The sequence below is a fragment of the Anopheles gambiae genome, chromosome 3 (genome assembly GCF_943734735.2).
Source record: "Anopheles gambiae chromosome 3, idAnoGambNW_F1_1, whole genome shotgun sequence".
NCBI classification, from domain to species: domain Eukaryota; kingdom Metazoa; phylum Arthropoda; class Insecta; order Diptera; family Culicidae; genus Anopheles; species Anopheles gambiae.
The window spans coordinates 3,921,707-3,935,772 of record NC_064602.1 but is presented as its reverse complement, the minus strand read 5'-3'; the positions used below and the strand labels follow the sequence as shown (position 1 = coordinate 3,935,772).

General features: G+C 45.0%; 1 protein-coding gene across 9 annotated transcripts in view; it reads right to left on the bottom strand.

Moving 5' to 3' along the window:
- LOC1277954 (nuclear receptor-binding protein) overlaps nt 1–14,066 on the bottom strand; it is a 57,808-nt gene that overhangs the window by 8,149 nt on the left and 35,593 nt on the right. The window lies entirely within an intron of this gene.

The following is a 14,066-nucleotide window of genomic DNA, read 5'->3' as shown; positions in this document are numbered from 1 at the left end:
CCTGGGCCAAAAGCCGCAGCAGTTTCGCGAACTGCTCATTGGTACGTACACACAATTTGTCGATTTTGCAGAGCCCTCTCACCGTGAAGCCTACCGCGAACCATTGGCGTGCGCCGTAGCTTGAGGGCTTGGCTTATGGAATGACTCTGAATCGTGCCTGATGAACGTTCTGGGTTTTTTTTTTGGGAAAAGTGCCACCGTTGGTGTAGTAGTTTGCAAAGTAACCATCCTCATGCTAAAACACATCAGTGACGATCCCATACAAGAATGAGCCAGCGATAGAGGCATCCGTTTTCCATCATAACTGCCACACGTCCGCAGAGTTGGTTGTTTTGGAATACTGGGAGCATAAAATCAGAACAAGAGTCAAGCCAGACCAGCCTTGTGTTCCTCGTACGGTAAAATGAAATGTCTGACCCATCCTCCTTCCTCCAGACACACACAACAGCCCTTCTTGGGAAGAGTTTATGGTCAAAATGGATCGATTTCTGACTGAACAGAGCTGGTGGACTATAACGAGAAGAGCTTTTTATATACTCCTGAGAAATGAAAGTATCAATTGCTGTATCTCTTGACAGTTGTTTCAGTCAATATTTTCTCAATTATGGTTTAATAAACGGTGGATATATTTTAACTTCCTAGAAAATAAAAACTTCTACCACGCTTCTGCTCTTGACTGTAAAGAAGAGCAGAAGAAATGCGTTAAATATTAAAGAAAGTTTCCAATCAAACACAACTGCACTCTACAGTACATCACCTTCATCGACACCCTTGATCGATTGAGACTCGAATCAGTGAAGACATTCACACACTCACCAGACACCAGAGACCAGACACCGGCCGATTGGAGGATATATTTAATTCAGTATAAGGCCCCGGAACGTAATTGTTACTGATAGCTGTGTTTTGTGAGCGGCATTAATATTTATTCCGTCTCGCCTGTGTCCTTGAGAACCGCGTTCAGGTTGAAGGGAGCAAGGTTTTGGTCTAGCACAGGAGCAATACAATACCGTCCATAGTTATGTCTTTATAGGGCAGTCGAAGAACTAGCAGATTGCCTTATTGATTTTCCTTAGCCCAAAGCTCAAAATTGCTTTGCCGTCCGAGAGTCGTCCGAGCCAATGGACCCCGACCGGAACGAACCGAGATGGAATCGAAATGGGCCGATTTCGGAAATGATGTGAGCAAACATGTTTGTCACAGAATAGGCGACATTGCGGTGACGACGACTCTGACAGACAGGATAGAGAGAGCCTACGAACCGTGCCTTCCGGTCGTCGGTCAGCCATGCATCGTTGTTTATCCCACACTCACAACACACTCCCAAGTACTCCGCCCCATTGCCCATTCTCGGACTAAGGGTTATAAGAGTGATGGAAAAGGTCAGTCGAAAAATGCTTAATTAGTCGGGGAAATGCACATCTTCTGTCGCAGCATACACAGCCAGGCCAGCCACGCCAACTGGATGCTAAAGCCATAACCAACTAATAGTCGGTAATGAACCGAAGGGAACCCCGGTCGAGACGATGTGCGATGTGCCCCCGTAAAGCTTGACAGCATTCAAACCCACAACGCGCTACGACGATTAGATTAACGCGGGTGTGTGTGTGTGGGGCGGTCGTGTGCAGTGGGCAGCGTTTGTGGTGAAACACACCAGGCCGGCCGACCAGGTTGTAGTGGCTATATTTTTAATTAGGTGTCATGTTTTAATATTCATTAACACTTTTTTTGTTCCAATGTTTTGGCACGGTTCACCCCCGTCGAGGCTCTACGATAGAGTGTACCAACCGTGGTGTGACCAACCGTGGCATGGTGAGCGTAATGTGCGGAAGAACCCAGAGGAAAACAGCTACAGCTGTCTCGATTCTCTGCTTGGTTTGGCTGGCAAGTGCAAGAGACCGTCGTCGAATCACAAACCTCTAGACACGACTAATGACCGTGTCATCTTCATTGTGGATGGTGTCTCTGTGGGCTTATTAGATCCTCCATGGTCTTATTACACACCCGGTTATGGAACAGTATAATATTAAACTTTTATGTTGAATTGAGTTCGTTTAGTTCTGGCAGAAAGATGCGTGGTTTTCTGATGTTGATGCATGCATGAATCAGTTCAAACAAAATAATTCCCCCAGATTCGTCACCGATAAGCTATCACACCGAGGCTGTTCACTTCGGTTGATTATTTACACTTCTACTTTGAATGGTTGCTTATTCTGATTAGTAAGAGCATGATTTATTTATAAGAGAACGCGCGGTCACTATTTATAATCCCACCAGCATTCTATGTATCGTGACCGTTGGATTGTTTTTAGAAGCAGCTGCATTTAAACCAGTAACGTTTGTATGGGTTTGTGGCGTGTGGTTCGTTGTGGTGCTAATGATTTACTGCGCCCTTTTGCCTAAATTTACACCCAAGGACGGAGAAGAGGCATTATAATGGATCGGAAACAATAGCGCTTTCTCCTGAAAGCATTCGACAGAATGCTTTAAATAGTTTTTGTAATTATGAAATCATTTACTGTACTTCTAGAGCAATCGACCAAAACGCTACACCTTTGCGGAGAGCATCTGCTTCGTCGGCGGGTCAGCTCCCCGCAGGGGGGACAGATTGTTTGGAAAACCTTGTTCCGGAATTTCCACATCGATCTCCTTTGCATAAACTTTTCAATCCACATCTTTCCCACATCCCACCCCCCAAAAGCACAACTACCTGCTGCACCGTGAAACTGCATCCAATTGCATCCTAAAAATAAACAACGAAAACAAACGTGTGACGAGGGTCATCATTCACAGACTGACCCTTTAACTTGTCTCACTTGGCTCGTGGGTTTACCGTCTTCATCCACCAACACTACTACCACCACCATTCGCCACCTTTCAAATCACACGGTGCACACACACCCACACACACAAAGCATGCTGACCACGGTGGAATCGGTTTTAATCGGTGGTGGCGCCTTTCGCGCGCTTTGCTTGCGCTTCACTGTAACTGACATACGGCCAAAATGGAAATAAAAAAAGGATACACGAACAAACAAACCCTCATCCGTCGAATGAGTAGCGAGGCGCGCGAAGAATTTAAGCCGAATAATTACCCCCTGACGTCTTAAGTTGAGGAAAGGGGAAATTACGAGAGAGCGAGAGAAAGAGCAATTTTGCGCCGTTAACCATAGACGACCGAGTGGGTGGAAGTTGATTTTTGTTACCTTTTTACTCTAGAACCGCGGGAATACACCGGTGTGTAAACAAAGCTCATAACTCTTTTCCTCCCTTCGGTAGACGAGACTATAGGGACCTTCGAGAAAGAAAGATCGATTGATAAGTCGGTAGAAAGTGGCAAGCAAAAAGAAGCCAAGCGAGAGATGGGCCTTGACAGGTGTTGATTGAAACCGACGCGCGGGATCACATTAAATCGGCTGAAAATATTCATAAACTTTTCAGGATTGCTTCATGCTTTTCTTTTGGTGCAAGGATACGTTAGCTGCATTTAAAACAAAATAGCAACACCATATCCTTTGCAGACTGTCGGGGGAATTGGTCAGACATTTAAACCTTCTACTATTCATGATCAATGTCAAGGTTAAGCATGCGAAGGGGCACACAACACATACGTGAAAGATTGCAAAACATACATCACAAGAAACGTCACGAGCGAGCGCAGCAGACACGAGGTTTTGGCAGTCGGAATGTATCGGTTCTGTATAATAGCAATATCTTATCACTCACTTCTCGAGATGTACGATAACGCAATCAATATACATGTTCACGATGGAAGCGGCTCGATAGAGCTGTAGCTAAGTCGTTGGTCTGATACATGAAAGTTCGTGGATTCGAATCTAGTTTCCACGAATCTTCTACACTGTTAACAAAGTGTTTCAAATTTAGCCCTGTCCAATGCCCTGCCCCGTTATTCCATTAATTACGAACCTAGATAGACCGTGACCTCTAAAATACGCGCACCACGGCGCTAAGCAGGTTGTTTATAAACCTTCCTCCACATCGACGGAGGGAAGGGTCAAAGCTTTTTGGTAAGCAGCCCGCGGCTTAGATAACTCCTGAAGGGAGCGTGATGATGCGTTTGAAAGATAAACAAACGTTAACACTCGGTCTTGGTGGTGCGGTTTTCGATTGCGCGTGACTCCGGTTTTCGAGCCCTGGTGGGAGGGTTAGCAGCACCAGCCAGCCGGTGCAATGTACGCATTTTATACACACGCGGAAGCTAGAGGTAGAGAATCAGCCCAGGGCGGATACTATTTCCCCTACTATAGAAGAAAAATGCGGACGATGGTTGAGAAGAAGAGCAACGGGAAGGAAGCTTTTATTTCCCTTCACAACTTCATATCATCGTGGTCAGGGAGGCATGTATCGTACGAAGCTGTAACTGAAGAATTAGATGCAATGTGGCGCGCGTGCAGCACAACCCCACTTGCTCTTCCTCGCACGATCGCTGCTACACACCTGCCGCTTCTTGGAGGGAGAGCAATATCATTTTCATTCTATCTCGCGTCTCGTCCCTTCTTCTGCACCTTGCATTACAAGTGGAGAGGTATGATGAGTCGTCATCTAGAGAAAAAGCAGGGGGAAAGGAAAAAAATGGCACCCTGGTTCCGGTGATCCTCGTGACGGTTAACACACAGGGTCGGTCCCCCGCCCGATAAGCGATGGCGCCAACCGTCGCTTAATTAAACACAAGGTTTAGCGCACCAGCAGGCGCAGAGCGCGCAAGTGCGGGCTATGATGCGAGAGAGCAAGGCAAAGGAGGAAATAAATGCTTTGACGCAGTAAGCCACCATTTACAAGCGTTTGAACCGAGCGTTTTGCGCCAAGTCACCACCCACCTTCCAACGCAACCCTTACGGCCATACACATTCGCGTGCGCGCGATATCATTCCACCCCTTTCGCGTCTCGCGCGCTAGACGCAGACTAGAACAAGCGCACACGGTGGGGTTCTATGGCCAAAACGTGAGCGTGCGAGTGTGTGCGTGTGTGTACGTTCGTGCACCGTGAAAAGGGGCGGTGTGGTTCATGCGTTCTTGTATTGTTTGATAGTACAGCTGGCTTGAACCGCTCCAAAGCTGCGTCATTCGGTGCTCTCAGAGTCAATTAGCGGTTGCCGCACTATGTGCGAATGTAGTACAAGAGGCCCGACCTGAACGTCGGTATAATTTGCACAAAACATATGACATGCTAATAATTTACTAAAAACTATCCCCATAACAAGGCAAACATTTCTTTCAGTTGCCATATTTGTTTCAATTTCCATCCACCGATTGTTTGACAGCGGCACACAGCTCCGACTGCCACGGTTTGGACGTGTTCTTGAAGCACCAAAAGGTAAATACATTCCGATACACTTGTAGCACTGCATGCTCGTGTTTGAGGCGCATGATTGATGTACGCTTGTGGGTGGGTGGGCTGAATGATAAACAGTCGGAAGAAAGAAACCATCGTTCCGTTCTCTTGTGCTTAATCTTTACTTTTGCATTTTCTTATTTAATGAGTCAAGGTATTCGCACACAGTGCAGCAGCAGCGAGGACGACAACGACGGTGGTACACCATTTCATCGAACAACACAGATTTGCGTTGTTTATTTGAGCGTTCTAGTTGTTTGGACTTATTGCGTGTACAAGGCAGACACAGACGCCATATACATTTCAGAGAAGATTTGCAAAAATTAAATTATACGTAAATTGAACTATAGTTTTTGCGATCGCACGTCTCAACCATCGCAAGGCAGGTGATATTTACATAGTGTCACGGGGCGCGGTCTGTTAGAGCGAACGCGAGGGGGCCCTACAAATCACGGCCACTTGAGAACTCAGTGAATTTCCCCACGTTCTGTACACGTCTAGCAGAGACCCGCCGGTTCGGGGGACGGGGGGTTCGTTAGACGGCAATTATTTAATCACAGACACAAAAGCAAACGTTGAAAAAAAGCAACGAGTCAATCGCTAGGGCACCCTCCTCGTTCCTCGAGTGGAAAAGAGGCAAATGTGGATCCAATATTTCACCCATCCCCGCGAACCTCGCGGTCACTGATCGGTGCTTGTCAGCGTGCCGCTAAAATGGCGCCAATTTAATGTTAATTTACGATTACACAATATGGCGAGAGATTTCCAATTGAGAGTCAACAACAGCTGACTGGGAAGGTAAGTGGTGAGGAAGGAGGAGGAATGAATCAACAGCGCCATCGATTTCGTTTGCCCTTATATGAGAATGTTTAGGATCGGGTGATTTGTAATGGTGATGCTTGCTGCTGCTGCTGCTGTGTCGATGAGCTAGGGCTAACCCACGAATGATCATTAGCGTACATGTTGTGGTTTTTTGTTTTTTTTTTGTAGCTTCCATAAATAAAGATTCTCGAAACAAACCTCCAACAACACACCGCAAAGTGTTCAGGGTTCATTGTGTGGTGGGTATCATTTTTGCAACGCATTCTACACGCTTGCCCGCCCATGCCATGCTCTTTATTACACGCGCGTAACGTAAAGAGTTCATCATACACATTAAGCGTAACAGTATGCGCGATAAGGGTTTTGCTAAATGCTCAAATCAAAACCACGAATTGACGATAAGAGAGTTCTTTTTTTATTGTTCAAGTACACCGCGCATCGGTAACATTGTGCAATATTTTAATGATGTGATGTGAACAAAGAACCAAAGTTTTTCGCACAAAACCACCAACCAGCCTGCCCCTATGCTGTGCCACATTAAAACCACAGTTGTCCCAGGTGTGTCTGGCTATGAATTCCAATTTGAAAACGAAATGTTTTTCGTAATGAATTTATGATTACGATTCCAAATTCCTCAACAAATGTTGCTCGTCTTCTTTCTTTGACAACGTGTTTTTCCCCGCCTCAACTCAATTATGTGCTTTTACATTTCTATGCGTTGCCCCCGCTCCTGGAATGTCTTTGGCATACTAATTTCGGGCTTGTGTCTTAGTCACCTTTTTTTCTAGCCATGCTCTCACAAGCCACGGGCAGCAAACGGACACGCGCTTGGATGACTCACTCTTATCGATGTAGGAAATTCTATTCATGTTGCAATGGCACCGGTATTTATGTGATTTTTTTCTTCCCTTCAGTTCACTCAACCCATTCTGTTTCAATGTCAAATCATATCTTTATACGTGCGTGAGTCTCAAACAAACAAAACAATAAAAAAAAACTGCACACCCAATGTGTTGATGTAAAGGTATCAAAAAGCTTTTTTTTTGTACTAAAAGCGCAACGTAGAGCATTTAAATAAAAACCCCATTCAGATTGTAATTTAACTGTACATATTCAAGGACAACACTTAAACCCTCATCAAAAAGGTCAATCTTTGGTGATACACAGTTAATAGCTTAAAACCATTTTTTGATTGCGTCTCCCTCTCACGAGCGAGTTAAAAAGCAATTAATCCTAATTGACTGTGGTCTCATTAGGGCAAGCGAAACCCGAAACTGTCCGATTGTGCAATTGGTTCGTTTGCATCCGAATTTCGTTACTTCTCAAATTGATCTAATACCACGCGGGGGGAGTGGTGTTCTAACTCATCGCCAGCATCACATTTTGCTCGCTTCTTGTTCTCTGCTTCTCTCTATCTCTCCTGATTGTGCGACAGTGGTCCATTCAAATTGAAGTTCAAATAAATTAAGTGCCATGCCCAACTTTTCCTTTACAGTTAAAATACTATTTTCCCACCGGGTACTTCTCGCCACAGTGTTTACAGAAAGCGGGTCGTCCTGGCGATGAGAGAGAGAGCGCGAGAGAGAGCCCAAGAGACGTCATTTGAATTTAGGCCAACAACTAATCATGACCGCTCGAACTGTAACGAAACATCAATTACACACAAACACACAGTGACTGACACCACTCAGAGAATGTACGGATTACACCACCAGTAAAGGCACGCTGAGGCAGGCAACAGCAGCATCAGCGTCAACTGTGGCATCAATCATTGGCGCCAAAAACCCATTCTTCCGCCCTGTTCTGTGCGCGACAAACGCAACATCATGTTTACCGCGCTTCTCCCACACTAGAGTGTGTGTTTGTGTGTGCCTAATTTTCATGAACTACCGACTTTACCCAAATTGCTGGAAGCTAACCCTGCATCTAATACACACAATCCGTCTGACTCTCTTCCGCCGTTAATAACTTGCAGCGAGAGCACTCCCAGCGCATCTCGCTCTCTCATTCCTTCGATAGATCGACTAAACATCTACTATCAAAACGTAAGAGGATTGCGCACAAAACTAGACGAGTTACGCCTCTCTCTATCTGAGCTTGATATGGATGTGTTGGTGTTAACTGAAACATGGCTCGATGGCTCAATTCCGTCCTCTCTTATCTCGGAGGATGCGTATGTCATCTATCGCTGCGACCGAAATTCTCTCAACAGTAACCGTTGCCGTGGTGGTGGTGTACTCATTGCCTGCTCTTCCGTGCTGAACACGTCAACTTTATCACTGCCGTTCGACTCGCTGGAGTCTGTTTGGACAATTGTTAAGCTTCAAAACCTTGCAATCTATATCGGCGCCGTTTACATCCCACCCGATTTGCGTTCTTCCGAAGTAGTCCTTGACGTTTTACATGAGAGTATTAGTTTCGTTGCTGGCAAACTTAAACCAAATGATCATATGGTGTTACTTGGTGATTTTAATTCACCATCACTCTCCTGGCAACCGTCGGCATCGTGCGTTAATCAGTTCATTCCTACTGGTGTATCTCGTGAAAATGTTTCTCTGCTTGATGGAATGTCGGTAAACGGTTTGCTGCAATTATCCGGCATAAAAAATATACGCGGAAGACAATTAGATCTTCTATTTGCCAATGCTGCCTTCTTGGAGTGCTGCTCCCCCGTCATAGCTTCACCTGTTCCACTCGTCGCGCTAGACAATCATCATCCTGCTCTTGAGACAAGCGTGCTCCTTACGCACTCTCGCCCTGCATCCTCCCAACGAATACCTACGGCTCGTATGTTCAATTTTAGGAAATTGGACTACCAAAAGCTTCATCGTATATTAGCCGATACCGATTGGTCCTTTATTGATGCTGACTGTGACATAAATCAAGCTGTAGCAGCGTTTACTAATGTAATCACTTCCGCCTTCCCTTCCTGCTGTCCTCTCCTTAAACCCGCTCCTAATCCTAAGTGGTCGAACAGAGCTTTACGTCTATTAAAATCGGACAAAAACCGCGCTCAACGCGCCTACCGTTTAAATAATACTTTACACAATCTTTGTGTATATAAATATGCGGCTAAGGCTTATCGTCTTCTTAATCGCCATTTGTATCGTCGCTACGTTAGGCGTCTTCAAATGCGCTTCACTATTGATCCTGGGTCATTCTTTCGTTTTGCGAACTCTCGGCGAGGCTCTGCTAGCCTTCCATCCACCCTGTTTCTTGATCTGTCCTCTGCTACGTCCAATCCTGATATATGTAACCTGTTTGCCAAACATTTCTCTAGTGTATTTGTCGATCCTAGTACTTTTAAGGTTCCTTTGGACGTAGGCTTGTCTTACACGCCCTCTGATGTGATATCATGTAATTCAGTCGTTGTAAGTGAAAGCCTAGTAAAATCCGCTTTATCCAAACTTAAAACTTCGTTTTCACCAGGCCCCGATGGCATCCCTGCCTGTGTTTTGAAAAAATGTGGCAATACCCTCACTCCTATTCTCACTCGTCTTTTTTCTCGCTCGCTTAGTGTAGGGATTTTTCCTAGTCAATGGAAACTAGCTTGGCTTGTTCCCATTTATAAGAAAGGTGACCGCACACTAGCATCAAACTACAGAGGCATTTCTATTATTTGTGCGTGTTCTAAAATCCTCGAGTCAATTGTCCATTTATCTGTAATGCCTTGTGTAAAAAATTATATTTCTGCGGAACAACACGGCTTTATGCCCAATCGCTCAGTGTCCACCAACCTAATGTGTTTTTTGTCTTCTCTATATCACTATCTGTCTAGTGGTAAGCAAGTAGACACTATCTATACCGATTTCAAAGCGGCATTTGACAGTGTACCTCTATCATTACTTGTTGCTAAGCTTCGAAAACTAGGTTTCGGTGGCTCTATATTGCCATGGTTCAACTCCTATCTTGAGAATCGTTCATATGCAGTTAAAATCTGTGGCTCTTTCTCTGAATGTTTTCTTAGTTCTTCGGGTGTCCCTCAAGGTAGTGTCCTTAGTCCCTTACTGTTCATTCTCTTCCTCAATGACTGTACTTCGATCCTTCCTCCTAACGGCTTCTTGCTATATGCGGATGACGTTAAAATTTTTCTTCCTGTATCTTCTACAGCTGATTGTCTAGTCCTTCAATCCTGGCTCTGTAAATTCTCTACATGGTGTGCTTCTAACGGTTTAGTCCTGTGTCCTGAAAAATGTTCTGTCTTGTCTTTCTTCCGATCTTCCACAAGTATAGCTCATGCTTATAGTGTCTGTGATGCCCCTATTCCCCGTGCGTCCTTGTCTAAGGATCTTGGCGTCTTCTTTGACCCGAGTCTTTCTTTCAAGGAGCACACGGACTATGTCATCAACAAGGCCAACAAAAGTCTTGGTTATATTTGTCGCATGTCCACTGAAATTCGTGATCCTTTTTGTCTTAAGTCCCTTTATTGTTGTTGGGTCCGTTCCGTACTGGAATATGCCTGTGTCATCTGGTCTCCTGTTCAACTATCTCTGCTCCAAAGGATTGAGAGGATCCAGAGACGTTTTACAAGGATCGTATTTCGTAGGTCGCTGGGTCATCACTCTATTCCGCTTCCTTCGTATGACGATAGATGCACTCTATTAGGCCTTGCCAAGTTGGAGCACCGCCTCTCGGTCGCTCAGGCTTCTTTCGTCGCTGGCATATTGCTCAATACGATTGATACTCCTTCACTTCTGTCGCGCTTACATTTGTATGCACCTTGTCGCACCTTACGTTATCGTTTTCGTCTCCAGTTACCTATATGTCGTACACGTTTTGCTCGCAATGAGCCTTTTGTAAGAGCTATGTCGTCTTTTAATAGTACTTCTGATCTGTTCGATTTCAACATATCCTATCCTGTCTACCGATCCCGTCTTCGCTCCTTTTCCGTACCATAAACTCCTTCCAACTCCTTCGTGAATAATTGTATACTATAGTCAGTAAGCACTATTGCTGTAACCCAACGTGGCCGAGCAATTAATAAGATAAAAATAAATAAATAAATAATGTCCCATGAATATGGCGTGTTTTGCGAGATAATAAGCCGTGAAAAAAAGGCATGATTCAGTTTTTTTTCTCGTGCACAGAGAGTGTTACCACTGCATCGCTCGGAAGGCCATCTATTCCCTCTACAATGAGATACAAAAACAAAGAGACTTTGGGGGAGATCTAACAGTGTTTCATAAAGTGTGTCCCATGTTACGTCTAGACAGTGTAATGTACTATTCAAAATAGCTGTTGGATAAGATCTTTTTCGCCAACAAAACTACAAAACGCTTCTTTCGCTTCATCATAGTTGTAGAAGTAGTACAACTTCACGCCATAACAACCTATCATGGTCGGTTTCATACAGATACATACAAAAGTAACAATCCTAAGTCTAACAACAACACCTATTCTACTCTCCAAGTGCATAGTAGCAATGACATTCACAATAAAACCAGACGACAAATGGTCCTCGCACGCCGTTTGCGCTACTGCGTAGTATCTATCTCTCCGCGGATAGTAGCAGCATCACCAGACCCTGTCTAATATCTGACGTCTTCGTGCACAGTGTATGTGGTCTTTGCCGTAAACCCTTCAATCCCCTGCTCTCCCTGCAGTTTGCACGCTATCTTGCCTATCGTTGTGTTGTGCCCCCATTGTGCTGTCGCGATTTATTTCACTTTACATAAACCGTTATGAGTGCAAAGAACGCCCTTCAAAAAGGTAACGATACGACTCAAAAACACAAACACACATAACGACCCTGTCCCCTCACACACCAAGGGTAGCTGCCTATTCCGGCCCCTGCATTAGAGGCGACCAAATAAGCTCGCAAAAGATGTGTGACGAGAAGTTTGGAGCTCGAGCTAAACCCAGCCAGCAGCAGCAGCAGCAGCTGCCGGTTGTTTTATTTGGTCGCCGCAATCGCTTCCTCGACAGGCCGCAGCAACGGCAAGTGACGGGTCAAGGTTTGCAATGTTTTGCGTAGAGAGGAGGACACATCACATCACACGCACTCAACCACCCGACCCGACCACCACCACCAGGCAGGCAAAACAGGTTGTACTTGAAACTGATGGTTTTGGACGATGACGTTAGGTCCCCCAAAACGTGGGTTTGTTGTTTGAGGTATGCGTGCGTCGATCAGCACGCAGTCACAATGCTTCATGTACGTACTACTCTGCGGTTAATCTACAGTGTTCTGGAATTTTAAACCCTTTCCCTTCATATCATCGCTGCTTGTTTGTGGTGAAACTTATATCACGAGTAAATCACCAGCTGTACATTACTTCGCTTAGCTAGCGTTACACCAACAAGCCACTTTAGTTAATTTAATATTTTATTGCGCCCGTTACAGTTTAAAACAGTGGCGTTATCATCACCAACGGTCCCACCATAGCACAATCAATCAAGAGCACCGCTACAATTACTCTCGGCATGATTTTGCAACCATTTCTTCTTTCACCCTCTTTGCGGTCCCGCCTTTGCGTCCTCTTATCAGGCCGCCTTTGTCTGGTACTGCCGCCTCACGGGTGGTAGGGAAAATCGGAACCGCTGCTGTTTTGCGCGTAATTTCCAAGTTACCAGGCGCTTATCAGTAGAGCGCGTAGTACACAAAAGGGTTGTGCAACAGTATTTACACCGACCTTAATAGGTTGATCTCTCTCTATCGTTCTCTATCTCTCTCTCTTTCTGGTTTCGTTCGAGCTCATTCACATACTATCACGTACGCGCGCAAACCCAGCGCGCAAAACGTAAACAAAACGGACGCGCGCGCGAGCAACGTACTGGCGCTGCTGCTACCTTTGCGTATGTGTCTGGGGGTATGGTTTAGATTTAACGCACTATAAACTGCAAGTGGAGCATGTGTGTGCGTGTGTGGTTTAGGTACGTGTTATAGGGATGTGTATGCAGGAGATGCAGTTTTTTTAGGTGAATATTTGTACAAATATACTGATTATCAGAGTTTCACAGTTCATATATATTTAAATTGTTAAACTACCTCAAATTCTGACTTAAATTGCCGGTATGATGAGTTACATTAGAAGTAAAACTTCATCATCCATTCCATGGACATATCTCGGGGCTTGAGTTATGATTTACTTCCAACAGAAAAAAACAAACAAGCAAAGGTAACGCTATACCCATCTGGCACGTCTGTTTAGAGGGACCAGCAAACTGAGGAAGTCATGAGGAAGTCACTACACACCCTGAACGCAATGCGCCCAAGCTGGAAGAAAAACGAGTCCGATTGATGTGTTTTCCCTCCACAATTCAATCCAATTCGATGTCTCCACACGACCACAGAGTATTCGTGTGTGCGTTTGCCGTGGGACGAGTTTGCGGTCAGCGCTACAATGTTGCATGCATATTTGCATAAACGCAGTAGGTTTTAGCTAACTAATGGACCTCAGGAACAGCTTGCTTTGGCGAAGCGTCAGTGAGACAGATCTAATAAACATAACAACATAACTGACGCGATTTCTGAACTCATGCAGTTTAAACGTCCATACAGCAAAAGGTCATCTGAATCTTAAACGTACACCGGCAGTGAGAAAGAGACAGAACATACGCGATTCTAGACTGTGTAGAAAAATATACACAAAAACCTGCCAAAACCAATGAGAAACATCAACACACTAGTTTTGGTGTTGGTTTTTTTTTCTTGATACATCAAAATCGAGTTCCGCGCTACATCCTCACTACCACTACTACCACCCGCCGCCAGAACATGCTGATGGGCAGAAGGAATCGCATAAAATATTTTGCAAATATAAATAAATCTTGCCCGTTTAATGACGCATGAGGTGGGTTTGTAGGTGGGGATGGTAGGCCAATGCTGCTGCTTCTGTTTGCAGTTCGTTCTTGATGATGTTTTTGCGCGGTTGAGCGCCTAACGGAGAGC